Here is a 17,235-nt window from a genome sequence, read left to right on the forward strand (position 1 = left end):
AAATCAAAGACAACGTGCTCCTTTCAGTCTAGGTGACTGTACTGGAAGCTTGCTGAAATTACCAAACTGCAAAGTTCCCTAAGTGCTAACACGTAATTTTAGGAGGGCATAGTCTAGTAATTCTTACATTTTTACAACTGCATCTACCTGTGCCTTGTATTTCTACCTTGCTTGTTTTGTAAGAGCCCCTTACTTAAATAAACAATAGTATAAATGCGTTTTGGAGACTTTTTAATGACAATATATTAGCACACAGCTTTCCCACATTCCATTTTCTGTGTAGGAATAGATCAGTGTGCTGTCATTTCCCTGCTGCTTCTTATCTCTAGATGTTGTTGTTATGCCTACCTATTGTCAGAGATATGTATTATATTAGTAAGTACCTCATCATAGAGATATCAACTTTTGCCTCTAATGCCTAAGCAGGCAATACTGATTTCTACATATATACAGCATTACCATAAAGACTTAGCAAGAGATAGCTACTACCTCAGAAAAAGCCCTGTGGTTATGTGAAGTTTAAGCTAGAAACAGTCAAGATGCCAACAGCACCTTCCTCAGGAAAACATCAAAGAGGATTTACTCAGCCTATCAATCTTCCCCAAAAGAAACTCCTGCAAATTGTTTGAATTAAGTGTACTCTATTTTAAATAGATTGCCACAAACAATAAAACCAGGTTAGGAGGCACTTAATTTATCAGAAATTTCATAGGGTAAATACTAGTCTAATGCCTATTTCCCGGGTAACAGGAAATTGTCGGTGCCGTAGCAAGAGGAGCTGCAGGAATACAAAGAAATGCTGCTCACTGCAGGGGGCTGTGATTTCTCACGCATTTAAGCTTTTGCTTATCTCTGCCTGCCCTCACACTAGCTTAGCTTTGCTACATTGTACATTTGGAAATCCTGGCTCCTGTCTGCGTCTCAGCTGTTTTTATGTCCCCTAGCCAATTTGATTTTGAGTATGGCATAGGAGTTGAGCAATGTGGCAAAGCTTTCCTGCCCAGACATGTGATGAAGACCATAAAGCCCCACGTATGTCTGTTACGTATGTGGCTGTGCAGAGCTAAAAAGAGCAGGCTAAATTTTTCAAAGCCTTTTCACTGCAATTTAACAAGTATTTCTAACAGCAAAAGTGTGGATTAAATTTAAAACTACAAAACTTCCAAACTGGAGAACTTTGGAAACCAAAGTTTTTGTTTAGTCAAGCATGCATCTTCCAACAAGAAATAAATAAACTGGCAAGCTCCCGAGCAGCTCTGCTGTCCTGCCCTATACTGATGACTGAGTTATAATGCAATTGTATCAGTGGTAAAAAAGCAAAATGGAAGAAGGTGGCAGCTGTCATGTTAAGCACACAGGTTTACCTTGCACTACATGCTGGAAGAACATAGAATGAGGTGCAAATAGAATATCTGCTTCAGCACCTGCCTTTCACACAATGGTAAGAAGAAACAGAGTGTGTTGGTCCACATGAGAAATCCAGAAGTTTCAACAATGCTGTAAAGACCGCCTGGCTGCCACTGTGTTATGCGCATTTCTGGAATAGTGCTTGTATCACAGGCTGCTGCCATGCTAATTCAGCTCGTACCCAACCTGCTGGCACTGTGGTTCTCTAACAGAGATTTTGCCTCTGATTACCCTCATTCTGTTTACAAGCAATGAAGACCAGTATTAACACTGAAGATATATGGTTTCTTTTAGTGAGCATCATTACTGTTTCCAGTGGCACATGGGCTGACCAATTTATTTGTCAAACTTCAGCCAAAAGACAAAGTCTCATCTGTCTTTCTGATGACACCTGGAGGCTCTATTAGAAATTATTGGCTCCTTATACCTCTCCTGGACACTTTTCCTTTACCTCTTTCCACTTCTTCCAAGGACTTTCCACTCCTACACTTGTTTCGAAACAGAGATTTGTAGGGGCCTTCCGAAGGCAAAAGATTAGCTATGTATTTTTTCTCAAAACTCCTCCAACTTTGCCACTTTTGGCACACTGCTTCTCCCCTGACCTGCTAAATGGACTTGCTTAAATATCAAAAGCAGAATCACATTTCCTTTTGCTGCAAGACAGTTTAGGAAGATCTACACCAAATCGGCACTTCACTTGCTTAGAACATGCCCCCCAAATATATCTTCAGATCGTTTAATCATGCCGCATACCTGCACTTTTTATTTGCACAAAGTTGATGCAAGTTTAAAAGCGGGTTTGGTTTTCACTACTTTGATCTCCCAATGAAAATCAGTCTGATCCTGAACGCCGTGTTGGGTTTGCTCTTTGAATACACTGTTAACATGCAACATTGTCAAACTGCCATGCTCTATTGGCAGAGCTTTATCAAAGGAGCATCTGTTCCCAGAAATTGGATTTACTTCTTAGTTAAGGAAAAAACATCCATATGGCTCTCCGTGACTTTCAAAGAATTGTGTGTGGCAGTGTATAATGATCACTAACCTCCAAGTCTGAATATTTTCAAAAGTTCTATTGCTCCCTGCTTGTATTCACAAACTCCAGAAAACCCTCAAAAAGATTCAAAATATTAATAGTCTGTTGAGAAATCAGCATTCACTTCCTTTCTTCTTTCATCCGATCTGCAAAAAAATATTTGGAAGTGTAACTGAGGTAGAAATAACTGGAATATGAATTTTCTCAATAATCTCCCATTATTTGCATTTTTTCAGATCAAAATGACAGAAGTTAGAGGGATACGGAAATAAGTGAGTTACATTGCTACTTTTCCAATTATAAATATCAAATGCTGGAATACATTCACACTAATGTCTCTTGTGTCAATAGCAAGGTTTAGCCCGTTACCTTATCCTTTTAATGTCCATGTACAGCTGTGTGAAGCTATTCATATAGCACAATCAAAAATGGAGAGAAACATCAGAAGGATGCACCATCCCTACTACATGATTTCTCACTTCAGTGGAGCAGAACTAAGAGATTGCTGCTGAAAACAGTTTTTATTATTTTTATTCTTAACAAACCTGTTCTTTCCTCATTGCTGTTTTCCTCTTTCTCAGTTTTCCCTGATCACTCAGAACAGGCTTCCTAGACAACTGTCATGTCTGGCATTAAAAATACTCACTTTTTTTCCTCCCCGGATTACTTTTTTGCTGATTTAGCAAGTTCTAAACACACAATTAGATAACTGCCAAAGCTGGCAGAAGGTAAGTGACACATAGCACAGTCTGGAGCAAAGGGAAGAGAGGAAATTAAGATGTTAGTGATCAGCAACAACAATCTGTTACTTCGGATCAAATCCTAACATAAACCCACAGCCTTGCAGTTCCTGGAATCTTCAGCTGTGGTTTTCAATCTGCTATGCTCAGTGACCTTACAGACTCATGACTGTTCCTGCCCCCAAAGGTTGTGCTCTAAACAGATACAACAGACAGCAGGCAGGAAGACAAATAGAGTACTCAAAACTCATCCAACGTTTCAGCTGCAGGATCAAGAGCAGAATTGGGTGTCTTTATTCTCAGATCAGCACCAAAATCTAAAGACACTCAGATCTGAAACTTCCAAGGCCTTCTGGTGTAAATTTTGCCATTATACAGATCCTGGTAGTTTTTTGGTCTGACTTTACTTCAGCAGCATGCAGACCTTCAGCTCAAGGTGTGAAAAGAGTATATAACCAATGTCAAGTCCAAATATCAGCCAAATATTAGTTTATAACAGTACTCTTACTGTTCAAGTAGTCTAATCAGCTAAGTATGATCAAAAAGATAGATCACAACAGAATAAATTCCAACAAAAAAAAAATCCAGGTGTTCATAAAAATAAGTGTTAAGAATGTATCTGATTAGCACACTAAGATGTAGGTAGGTAAGCAGTCTGGTTCATAAAAACCTAAATCAAAAGGCAATCTTCAAGTCAGGGATAAGCCTGCTAAAAGGCCCATACACAGAGTAATAAATTTAGGTGTACAAAAATAAGTGATACTAGACAGATTTCCTATATCATTCTCTCTTCAGAGAGTTTTACACCAAGAAAAGTAGAATATTTAATCATTAAATATAAAGATGCTATAAATCCTCAAATATAAAGCATGGGCATTGCTATCCAGCCATTGTTAAGAATGGAAAATTCACAGTGCAGCACAGCAGCTGTTCTCTTCTTACACAAACCTGTCCGGAACAGTGGCCATTGCAAGGTCAGAATCCTTGCTTTAGGTTTACACCTACAGAAACCCTAAGGGAAGTCCCTTCCAAATACATGGATAGTGGTACCATTTCCAGGGGACTTTTTTTAGAGAAGTGCACTAAAAGAACAGTTTCATCATGGCTCAGCCCCTCCCTTCATGAAGGTTTAGTTAATTAAGCAGGTTTATTGGCCGATGGTCCGATTAGGAGCTCAGGGCTCAGCCTGAAAGCTCTGTAACATGTCAGTATCTTTGACATACTGAAGAAAGTTCATACCTATTTTTTTGACTTATTTGAGAAACAATTTCATTTATTCACTACTCACTGAACCAGAAGTGTGGCAGCTACCTCCAGTGACCACAAACCTAGCTTATCAACCTGTTAAGCCCTGCAGTAACCAGCCCACTGTGGCCTTAATACTAATTATAGTACTAATCTAATACTGCATCACCAGTCACAGAGTTATGTTCATGTATCACCTACGCTATATCATAGTGCAGTAACAGTTTTATAGTGGCATATCAAAACCCAAAATTACCCATGGCTCTGAAACCATAACCTTGGTGCTGGAACCAGCAGCTCCTGCCAGAACAGAGTTAGCCATACCTAGATGCCCCTTTTGGAAACAATCCTGAAAATAACTAAATGATCTGTTCAAAAGTAGCTATCCGAATGTACACATTTATGCCAGATGAAAACCTTCATCTAGCCTACAATTAGACCAATGATCTCCACCAGACAGATTTATGCATATGTGAAATTTCTACTATCACCACTTATAACTCAATCCATTATTACAGATGGCATCTGAAAATGCCAACAGCAATTAACAAAGTCTGTCATTTATCACAAGTTTTTGTAGGGTTTCCAAAGTAACAGGAATTTCAGGTAAGGGCTCTACTCCCAACCAACCAAAATTTCCAGACTTTTTTTGTGTATGGTTTTAGTTTTACAAATAAACCTGAAAGCCCTGAAATCTGAGACTTAAAATCCCAGTGTTAAATCCTTTGTTGCTTTTGAATTAATTTATCAGTCTTTGCTAGCTCCCTGAAAACACTGTATTTGTGTTTTTAAAAAATTTACAACTACACTGGGAGAATGGAAATGTGAACTCTAAAAGGTCCAAGCAGACTCATTAAAAATATTGGCTTTCTGGCACACTACCAGCAAGGAAAAACACCACAAGTGAAGATGTACAACATTTTCAGAATAACATTTCTGCCCCCTCTATTTTAGACCCTTACACCTAAACAATAGGATATCTTCCCTGATGGGCACATGCAGAATAATTAGTTGAAAATCTCCTGCCTGTTCTTATGCAACCATCCTCCACGTTGGGCTTTTGCAATCAATGTATTTCTTTGAACATATACCTTTTTTATAACATCTCTCAGCTTATTAGTTTACTTGATGACCACCAAAAGCATATGAATGTTCCCAACTTATTAAATAGATCATTTTCTTTAATACATATATATATATATATAGGAATAGAAGTATAGCCATAGAATAAGCTTGAGGTAGAAAAAGCAATTATTTCCTTCTTTTGTGACATTTATGTGTATTTGCATATAACAACCTGCATGCAAATTCTGAATCCATTGTACATTTTCCCCTTAATTGGATTAATAGTTTCATGTTACTTAATTTGCTGTCAGCAATGCATTACTATGATGAAGCAGTAATTTCAGAGACCTATGAAAACCTGTTGTGAATATTTGTATTTTTTTTTTCATTTAGAAACACAAAGAAATTCATTTTGCCAGCTTAATGTCAAATGAATACAATTCTCCACTACAGTCTCCTTCAAAGTTTCCTTTGCAGTGCTTTGACAAGTAGAAATAATTGCTGAGAATATTTTTTTTTAAGGGTTTACCTATTTGTTCTTTGTAAAATCCGTATCACCAAATTGCAATTACATTTTGCAATAACAAGTCTTCCATGGAGGGTTTTATGAACACTAGGGCAACTGATTGTGTGTCACATGAAATTTCCTCTTAAAGTCCTGGGGTGCGTCATTTCAATCATATGCTGTTGTTCCTGACTTCTGACTAGATGACTTCACTTCACAGCACTCTGTTTTAATTCATTATAATTATTTCATTAAAAATCAATTTTTATTTCTTGCTCTAACAAATCCCATACAAGTAGCTGCAATAGACAGGTTCTACATATAATAGACAATTTTGCACTTGCCCAGGTACTCATGATCTGTGAATGCCAGAGAAGCATAAATGGACTAGATCTTGCTTTCAGCTCTATGAACAGTTCATAACACATTTTTGTGCTGTTCATCAGCCACATTTCTCCATTTATAGTTGCAGGTTTTGTTCTTTTAGGATTTGAGTGTAGTCACAACATTCAAAGCTGCATTCTGTTTCAAATCAGAAAAAAAAAATAAAGTTTAAAAGATGGGAAAATCTAAAGAACAGCAGCATGAAGTTGGAAAAGCTTCATTCTGCAAGATGTTTAAATCTCTGTAACTTTCATAAAACTGAGTTAATGCATTTTGGTTCATGAAGCCAAGCTTGGGTGTGGACTGTGACAGCTGTTTTCAGTCTGCTCCTTGTGAAACCGTATTCTTTTTCACACCAGCCCTCTGCCTGGGGTAGGAAAGCCTTTTCGCCATAGCACTGGAGTAGTCATCTCCATCCACACTGTGTACACAGACCTATGAAACCTGCAAGTACCATGTCATAGGCATCGTGACAAAAAGCACAGCCTATCAGGGAGTCCAGCCAGCAGATGGAATCAGGATGATGAAAAAAAGTGCAACTGATAGATGACTTTACTTATTAAGAACTTCAACTAAATTACATAGTCCGATTCAGATCAAATAAAGTGAAAATATCCATTTTTAATTCTAATAATTAAAATTGAAAATGTGAGTGAAGAGACCTCCAAGATTTGTCCCCCTAAATATCTCAACCTTTTAGGAACTCTGTATTTCATTTGAGATATCTTTCCAGAAAAAATGCTTCTAGACAGTTCTCTCTCTCTATTTCTCAATCCTTCTACTCACTTTTCTGCTTGCATTCCAGTATGGGATTTCTCACTGTTGTCTTTGTTTCCTTTGAATATGTCTCTGTGCTCCTAGTCCCAGCAATTTTAGCATTTTTAAGGATAAAGATTTTAAATGCCTCACTTAAGGACCAACCCTCATTATCTGGAATTTGGGTTGTAATTTTAAGAATATTTTCTGGTATTTCCATCATAAGACATTCTGCATTTTCATTTTGTACCCTTTTGAAAAAAAATTTGTGATTTTTTCACCAATGCTGCCAATGCTTGAAGACAAGCTTCCTTTTGTTGCTCCTACACATTCTTCACTTCCTCTCATTTTCAACTTATCTAATGTTGATGTGAATTTAATCCTGAAGTTACTGGTATTAGCAGCACCCAAGTACTGTGTACTCCATAGACATTACCATCTAAAATAGAAAATGCAAACCACAGCAAAAAAGAGCCTGAAGAGATTGAGTGAGTTGACCAGATTTCTGCGTTATCTATCTGCTTATTGCTTTTCTTGCTCATACTCCTATAGTCTGCAAAGTATTTATATCATTTATTACTGAAACGTTTTGAGATCCTGAATGGGGAATGGAAAGACTGGAATTTATTGTTGCCCTTCAACCTAATGGAAACTCTAAAAAAATATCACTACAATTAACTATTGTAATTATATGTCTATTGCTCAATCCTTAAATCATCTGGGGCATGAAATTAAACAATTTTATAGTATCTGTGCCTCTGAAGGCATCACAGAAGACCCTTCATGAACTCCCTTCTGCTGTTGTCTGCAGACAAAAGTGGGTAAAGGAAAAGAACAGACAACAGCAAATTGTTTCTGGAAAAAAAAAGGCAACTAGCTGCGCTGGCCCCAAGCCATAAAACTTGCATACCAAAATTACTCTAGCAACAGCTTCACTGGACCCAAAGCACAGGGCTAATTTAGAGAGAATTTTCTGCCTCCCTTACACCCAAACCTCAAATATCAAAAACTGCACAGCCACAACAAAAGCAGTTCATGTGCACAGGGAAGCTTGCTAGCCATTTCCAGCGCACCACTGGTACATAAATGCTCCAAAGGGAGGAGCAATAGCGTGGATCCAAGCCATTGTCCCACATCACTGCAATTGCTGAGGTATAGCTCGAGAGAGGACGCCTTCAACACTGGAGCGGGGCAGAGATCAGCCCCCAGGAGCCTCAACTCAGAGCGGCCAGAGCCACCGAGGGAGCCTCAAGGCCTCGACAGGACCTGCCCAGGAGCCGGCAGCTCCGCTGACGCGAGCAGGGACTCACAGGGGGCGGAGCCAGGAGGGGCTGCACCAGCCCTGAGGGGGTAAAAGCCTGCCCCAGGGAGCGCCGCGAACAGAGCCGGAGGAGGCAGTTTGCGCAGCAGTCCGGGCGGAATGGTGAGCACCCGCCGTATGAGTAGGCCCTGGTGTGGGAGCTCTGCTCTGGCTGCCCCGGCGGTGGCCGGCGTAGGCACCCAGACAGAGCAGATGAGAGGGGAGGCTGCAGCGCAGAGCTCGGAGTGTAGAGGGTGCCTGCACTGGTCTTGTGAGGGAAAGGTGCACGATGGGCAGGGCTGCGCTCGGTGCTCCCTGGTGGAGGCCCTCCTGCAAGCAGGTGCCTGAGCTGCGAAATGCTATTAGCGGGCTGCAAGATGTCAGGGTAGCTGAGAGGAAGCAGGGATGCTTGCTCCAGCCCCAAACTGTGCAGGGGCCTCAAGCTTCCCCTCCAGCTCATGAAGGAAAGAAGGAGGCCGTTATCCCGGGAAGCTGGAAATTAGTGACACACACACCAAAAAAAAAAAAAAAAAAAAAAAAAAAACCACAAACAAAAGAAGGAGGAAGAGAACAGTTAAAGGCAAGAGCCTTCCTCCTAAATCTGTTGTCCCCACGCAGAACCGCTTTGGTGTCCTGCAGGAGGCTAACGAGGAAACGCACTTGCACCACAAACAGCCGGATCATGCACAGGTAAAGATCTCTACTGGCGCTGCCAAGAAAAAGCGGCGGGTCGTAGTAATAGGGGACTCTACTTTGAAAGGGACGGAAGCACTCGTCTGTTGGCCTGACCCCGTCTCAAGGGAGGGGTGCTGCCTACCAGGAGCACGGATCAGGGATGTTGCAGAGTGGCTGCCTGCTCTAGTAACTCCCACGGATTATTACCCGCTCCTGGTGATCCATGTGGGTGCTAGGGATATAGGTACTAGTAGACTGGGGACCATAAAGAAAGACTATAGAGCCCTGGGAGAGGTGGTTAAGGGCTCTGGAGCTCAGATAGTCTTTTTGTCAATTCTCCAGGATACAGGGGAGGACCAAAAAAAGCTAGGAGGATTGGCCAGGTTAATAAATGGTTAAAAAGGTGGTGTCATAGTCAGGGGTTTGGGTGTCTTGAACAGGGGACCGAAGTTTGTAGGCCAGTTCTACTAGGGGCTGGTGGAGCTGGTCTGATGATAAAGAAGGGGAAGAGCAGTTTTGGGAGGCGGCTTGCCAGACTGGTCAAGGAGGCTTTAAGACAGATGTGTTGGGGGAGGGGGGCATCATTCCATCCCAACACACCCAGTCAGTTGCCAACACCTAGAATAAATGCTCGGAGCAATGTAGATATAGAATCATAGAATCATAGAATAGTTAGGGTTCGAAAGGACCTCAAGATCATCTAGTTCCAACCCCCATGCCATGGGCAGGGGCACCTCACACTAAACCATGTCACCCAAGGCTTCATCCAACCTGGCCTTGAACACTGCCAGGGATGGAGCACTCACAACATCCCTGGGCAACCGATGCCTCACCACCCTAACAGGAAAGAATTTCCTCCTTATATCAAATCTAAACTTCCCCTGTTTAAGTTTTAACCCGTTACCCCTTGTCCTGTCACCACAGTCCCTGACCGAGAGTCCCTCCCCAGCATCCCTATAGGCCCCCTTCAGGTACTGGAAGGCTGCTATGAGGTCTCCATGCAGCCTTCCCTTCTCCAGGCTGAACAGCCCTAATTTTCTCAGCCTGTCTTCATACGGGAGGTGCTCCAGTCCCCTCATCATCCTCGTGGCCCTCCTCTGGACTTGTTCCAGCAGTTCCATGTCCTTTTTACGTTGAGGACACCAGAACTGCACACAATACTCCAGGTGAGGTCTCACAAGAGCAGAGTAGATGGGCAGGATCACCTCTTTCGACCTGCTGGTCATGCTCCTTTTGATGCAGTCCAGGATACAGTTGGTTTTCTGGGCTGCGAGCGCACACTGCCAGCCCATGTTCATTTTCTCATCGACCAGCACGCCCAATTCCTTCTCCACAGGGCCGTTCTGAATCTCACCAAGGCACAGGGTTTTTTTACTTTACCCTGTATATTTATATGCAAATACTGAAAAGGAGCTTTCTTCAATATATTCCAGTCACTCCAGCCAAAGAGCCGGCTTCATTCATTCATTCATGGCGGGATGGCTCCTATGACTGGAGTGTTGGAATGGAAGGTTACAGGCTCTAGTAATCGGACAAGGCGTAATGGGTTAAAACTTAAACAGAGGAAGTTTATATTGGATATAAGGAGGAAGTTCTTTACTGTAAGGTTGGTGAGGCACTGGAATGGGTTGCTCGGGTTGCTGCATTCCTGGCAGTGTTCAAAGCCAGGTTGGACAGAGCCTTGAATGACATGCTTTAGTGTGAGGTTTCCCTGCCCATGAACGGGGAGCTGGAAGTAGATGATCTTATGGTCTACAATTATGCCATGATTCTATGATTAACAAAGTAAGACATCTGTAGTGGTTCATCCAGAAGCCCAGACTGTGTAAGAATAAATTATTGTAAATCTTGAGGACACCAAGGCATTCTGGGATTCCTATTACAATGGAGCTCAGCTCAGATGCCTCTATACAAACACCCGTAGCATGGGGAACAAACAAGAGAAATTAGAGATGTGTGCACGTCTACGGGAGTATGATATAATAGGCATCAGAGAAACATGGTGGGATGGCTCCTATGACTGGAGTGTTGGAATGGAAGGTTACAGGCTCTTTAGAAAAGACAGGCCCGGCAGGCGGGGAGGAGGAGTTGCCCTTTATGTTGGGGACAGGTAAGCAGTTAACAGAGAGTTTGTGGGTCAGGGTTAAAGGGAAAAGAGCTATGGGAGACATTACTGTGGGGATCTGTTACAGACCGCCTGATCAAGGACAACCTGCAGATGAAGCACTCTACAGACAGATAGGAAAAGCCTCACGCTTGCAGGCCCTTGTTCTCATGGGGGACTTCAACCACCCTGACATCTGTTGGAACTGATCTGATGGTACAGCCTGGCACAAACAATCCAGGAGGTTCCTCAATTGTGTGGAAGACAACTTCCTTCTGCAAGTAATAGAGGAGCCGACAAGGAGAGGTGCCATGCTTGACCTTGGGCTCACCAACAGGGAAGGGCTTATTGAGAATGTGATGCTCCAGGCCAGCCTTGGATGCAGCGATCATGAGATGGTAGAATTTGAGTTCCCCAGGACAGTGAGAAGAGCGTGCAGCAAGCTCACTGCCCTGGACTTCAAAAGAGCAGACTTTGGCCTCTTCAGGAACCTGCTTAATAAGGTTCCATGGGATATAGCCCTGGAGGGCAGGGGGGCCCAAGACTCTTGGTTGATATTCAAGAATCACCTGCTACAAGCTCAGGAGTGCTACATCCCAACCAGAAGGAAGTGCCACAGGAGGGCCAGGAGACCTCCTTGGATGGATAAGGAGCTGCTGAGGAAAATCCAAATGAAAAAATAGGCTTATAAAAAGTGGAAGCAGGGACAGGCGGGCTGGGAAGAGTACAGAGATGTTGTCCGGGAAGCTAGGGACCAGGTTAGGAAGGCTAAGGCCCAGTTAGAATTAAACTTGGCTAGGGATGTTAAGGATAACAGGAAGGGATTCTACAGGTACGTAGCAAACAAAAAACAGACTAGGGACAACATAGGCCCCCGAGGAAGCTTTCGGGAGAACTGGCTACACAGGATTTGGAGAAGGCTGAGGTTCTGAATGACTTCTTTGCCTCGGTCTTCACTGGCAAAGGCTCTGACTGCACCACCCAAGTCTTAGAAGGTAGACACAGGGACTGTGAGAATGAAGACCTTGGGCCCACTGTAGGAGAGGATCTGGTTCGAGACCATCTTCAAAATCTGAAGGTGCACAAGTCCATGGGACCTGATGAAATCCCTCCGCGGGTCCTGAAGGATCTGGCAAATGAAGTTGCTAAGCCACTGGCCATCATATTTGAAAAATCGTGGCAGTCAGGTGAAGTTCCCTTCGACTGGAAAAAGGGAAATATAACCCCCATTTTCAAGAAGGGGAAAATGGAAGACCCGGGGAATTACAGACCAGTCAGTCTCACCTCTGTGCCTGGCAAAACCTTGGAGCACATTCTCCTGGAAGGCATGCTAAGGCACATGAAAAACAACAAGGTGCTTGGTGACAGCCAGCATGGCTTCACTAAGGGGAAATCCTGCCTGACCAATTTGGTGGCCTTCTATGATGGGGTTACAGAACTGATGGACAAGGGTAAAGCAGTTGATGTCATCTACCTGGACTTGTGCAAAGCGTTTGACACTGTCCCAGACAACATCCTTCTCTCTAAATTGGAGAGATATCAATTTGATGGATGGACCACTCGGTGGATAAAGAACTGGCTGGATGGCTGCAAAGAGAGTTGTGGTCAATGGCTCAATGTCTGGCTGGAGACCAGTAACGAGTGGTGTCCCTCAGGGATCTGTGTTGGGACCTGTCTTGTTCAATATCTTTGTCAGTGATATGGACAGCGGGATTGAGTGTGCCCTCAGCAAGTTTGCCGATGACACCAAGCTGTGTGGTCCGGTTGATACCCTGGAAGGGGGAAGGGATGCCACCCAGAGGGACCTTGACACGCTTGTGAGGTGGGCTGATGCCAACTTCATGAAGTTCAACCATGACAAGTGCAAGGTCCTACACCTGGGTCGGAGCAATCCCAGGCACAGCTACAGATTGGGCAAAGAAGAGATTCAGAGCGGCCCTGCAGAGAAGGACTTGGGGGTGCTGGTTGATCAGAAAATGAATATGAGCCAGCTTCAGTGTGCACTCGCAGCCCAGAAAGCCAACTGTATCCTGGACTGCATCAAAAGGAGCATGACCAGCAGGTCGAAGGAGGTGATCCTGTCCCTCTACTCTGCTCTTGTGAGACCTCACCTGGAGTATTGTGTGCAGTTCTGGTGTCCTCAACATAAAAAGGACATGGAACTGTTGGAACAAGTCCAGAGAAGGGCCACAAGGATGATCAGGGGACTGGAGCACCTCCCTTATGAAGATAGGCTGAGGAAGTTGGGGCTGTTCAGCCAGAAGAGAAGGCTGCGTGGAGACCTCATAGCAGCCTTCCAGTACATGAAGGGGGCCTATAGGGATGCTGGGGACGGACTATTCATTAGGGAGTGTAATGATAGGACAAGGGGTAATGGGTTAATACTTAAACAGAGGAAGTTTATATTGGATATAAGGAGGAAGTTCTTTACTGTAAGGAGGTGAGGCACTGGAATGGGTTGCCCAGGGAGGTTGTGAGTGCTCCATCCCTGGCGGTGTTCAAGGCCAGGTTGGATGAAGCCTTGGGTGACATGGTTTAGTGTGAGGTGTCCCTGCCCATGGCATGGGGGTTGGAACTAGATGATCTTGAGGTCCTTTTGAACCCTAACTATTCTATGATCATTTTTTAAGACTCACTAGGAAGCTCAATCATGAGTGCTAGAAAGAAATTGTATCTGGAACTACTTGTGAGAGAGAACATAATTTATCTGGAAACAAAAAGACATACAAAGCTCATTTTCTTTAATGTTTTCTAGTAGAAAAATGTTTGATGGATAGAGTTAGTCAGAAGCAGTGGGAGAATGGGAGAATGAACTGGATAAAAGGGTAAGTTAGTCATCCAGTTATGATGGGGGAAAGGAGATTTTTTTTGATGGAAGCCTCAAACTGTACCTCGAACCATACGAACACTGGTTTGCAGAAGCTAGAACTTTGGGTACTGCTTGACACTCTATTAATTATTTAACTACAGATTCTTGTTCCTTCACAAACTTTAATTACCGCACCCATTTAAGCAACTGACCATACCATCGTATTACTTAAAATTGTCCCCAGCTGCCTTCTTGGCTCTTGTAATGAGAAGGCAAGAATAATAGCCCCCAGAAGCAATGCTTTCAATATTACCCACTTCAGTTCAACAGCCTAGAGACACATATTTTACTGCTAATGGAATAGTACCACGTTGTGTGATTTTGAGGTGGACAAACGCTATTTGAAGTGAATAAACACTAATTGCAAGCACGGGAAGGATTTGGTTCGTTAAAATAATCATAGCTTTTAAGCCCAAGTGAGTCAAAGCAATGTATGTATGCACCCCACCATAACCAAGGTCAAGCTATTTCCAAAAGTTTTAGCTCCATCTCATACAGCACAATATTCCTTTCCCAGGTATGCCTGATCTGCAGGCAGTCATTTTAACTTTTCCTCATGTTAACTTTCTCTTCCTGAAACCTCCTGAAAGATTTCTTAAACAAGTATCTGACTTTAATCTTAACAAACCATATGCTAGACCCTCAGGGTATTCAAAGACAACAGCAGAGCTGCCTGAAAAGTTACTAGATACTATAATCCACACAGCTGGGTTGCTGAAACCTGCAGATTATGCTAATTTAAAGGGACAGAGGAAGAGGTTGAGAAAAACAAACTTACTACTAACAGATTTTCAGTGTGAACATACTAGGTTTTTCTAACTAGACAGAAGCTAAATTAAAAATAAATAGAAGAAATTACTTAAATGTATCATTTTTACATAAAATGGATCCATTTTCCCCAAGTACATTTAAATGATTTTTTTGTTTCACAAAGCTATTTTTCACTTTTGATAAACTGCTAGGCAATACTTAAGGGGCCAAATCAGAGTCTGTGAGAGCCCAGAGTCTTATTCTGACATTTTAAATCAATGCCTAGGCTCCCTGCTAGCTTCCCCTATAAACAAGAGTTTCACCCAAACAAAAATGCTTCAATACTGTCAAGACCCACTTGTGCACTTGCAGAGAGTGGTTACAATACAGTTAGCACATATATCTTTACTTAGGCTTCCTTCCCACAAAATCAAGAAGGCTGCTTTGATGTATCTGCCCCAGCTACTAAGAAGGAGAAAAATGACTGCTACAGCTGAGCCCAGGACAAATGTTTACAAGCTGAATGGATATATCTGAAAATAACATGCCTAATAGGTTTATGTTTAGAGCTTTTGGCATGTTTGTTTCAAATTTCAATCTTTTTCCTTAGAATTTATAATCTTTACTTCATAGGGTTAAGACTTCACAGATTTGATGTGGCTGCTGGCATTTGATGGAGCTGCGTAGCCTTAAACTGGAAGATAATATACATCTCATAACCAGAAAAACACATGTGCAAACTTCCCTGGCAAACCTCGTAAGCCAGGCTTCCTTCCCTCTCCCTCATCTTCCTAAATATCAAGGAGTTGTCAACAAAGACGCTTCTTTCTTCTATCATTACCAGCTTTTAACCAGTAACCTCACTCGCTCCACAGCCCATACAGCTTCTAGAAAAGCATGGCCTGTTACCCTGTATACTTGGAGTAGTTTTTATAGTGTTCTCTATGCCCCAGGTTATAAATACACCACAGATTTCTTCTTATGGCCAAATTATCCTGAAGTAAGCCTTAATATTAGTTAGATTAAAGTAAAAACAAATATTGGTATTTATTTCCTCTGTGTAAAAGAAGAGACTAAACTACAGTAATAAACTATAAACCACAGGTAAAAAAAAAAAAAAAAAAACACCTAAAGAAAAAGATATGCTAGCTCTAATTTCAGCCTAACTGCTGTCTGTGGTTGTATGCATTAGCAAAATCTTGGTTGGTGGAACATGTTTGAAGTCTCCAAATGAGGTGACCCAATTTCTTCATTCTTCCTGAAAGCTCCTCGCTTCTCCCCACATCCAAAACCTATTTAAGCACCTTCCACCCGCCTAGCTAAACCAGGTATGTCTCCACTTTCTTGGAGATGTACGAATTTATTAAACCTCATGCCCTCTCCTACATATAACTGATTAAATCAAAAACTTATTTAAGAGAAAGGTAAAAAAACCTTCTGTGTCTTCTATTTGTGATTCACTGTACCTCTTCCCATGTAATGTCTCTCCAGGCACTGAACTCATATCTTACAATTTATACATCACAAAAAACAGTTAATATCTAATTGGAATACATGTTCTTTGGTTACAACCAAACTCCTTAGACCAGACACTGTTTCAGGCTGACAGTATTTTGGTGGGTTTCTTTCTTTGCTTGTTTATCGATGTAGGTACCTGTGAAGCTCTCATACTCATACCCTTGATAGGGAAAAGTCTTGCATCCTCCCCATAAATGAATAGAAGATGATACATTTTTTGCACAACTATCTCATCAAACCCACACCCTAGTCCTCCTTCCCGCTAAAATTCAGCCCAGCTATGCCTCTGATATATGGAACCAGGAATAATGTATGCAATCCAGCATTTGGATGCTTGGTTCAATTTTGGGATACCCAGTACAAGAGAGACATGGAAAAACTGGAGGGAGCTCAACAGAGGGTCACCAAGATGGTCAGGTCTGAAGTACTTTGACCTGTGAGGAGAAGCTGAGGAAGCTGGATTTGATCACCACAGAGAAGGAAAGGCTTGGGGAAGCTGCAACAGCAACCCCTCTAGTGACTATGAGTAGGGTATCAAGATGATAGAACCAGGCAATTGTGTTAGTCTCTGATCCTATAATTCAGTCATTGGACTTTCATCTTTCACTAGTTTCTACTGACCACATTTCCTTTTCTATTACAGGAGGTGGCCACTATTTTTCAAGCTGCAATTCTGTGTACTTCATGCCCACTTACGCTCTTCTAACTTCATTTACTTTACAGAAAATGATGTCACTATAGCAGTGTAGTAGTAAAGTATTTGGAAGGTGATACATGAATAGTCTTTTCCAAAATAGCATCAGGAAAAAAAGAATGAGCATACTGTGTTTTGCAAGAAATTGGTATACTCACCTTTTCTGGTGCACACACAGATATGTTAA

This window comes from Lathamus discolor, chromosome 5 (assembly GCF_037157495.1).
Source record: "Lathamus discolor isolate bLatDis1 chromosome 5, bLatDis1.hap1, whole genome shotgun sequence".
Lineage (NCBI taxonomy): Eukaryota > Metazoa > Chordata > Aves > Psittaciformes > Psittacidae > Lathamus > Lathamus discolor.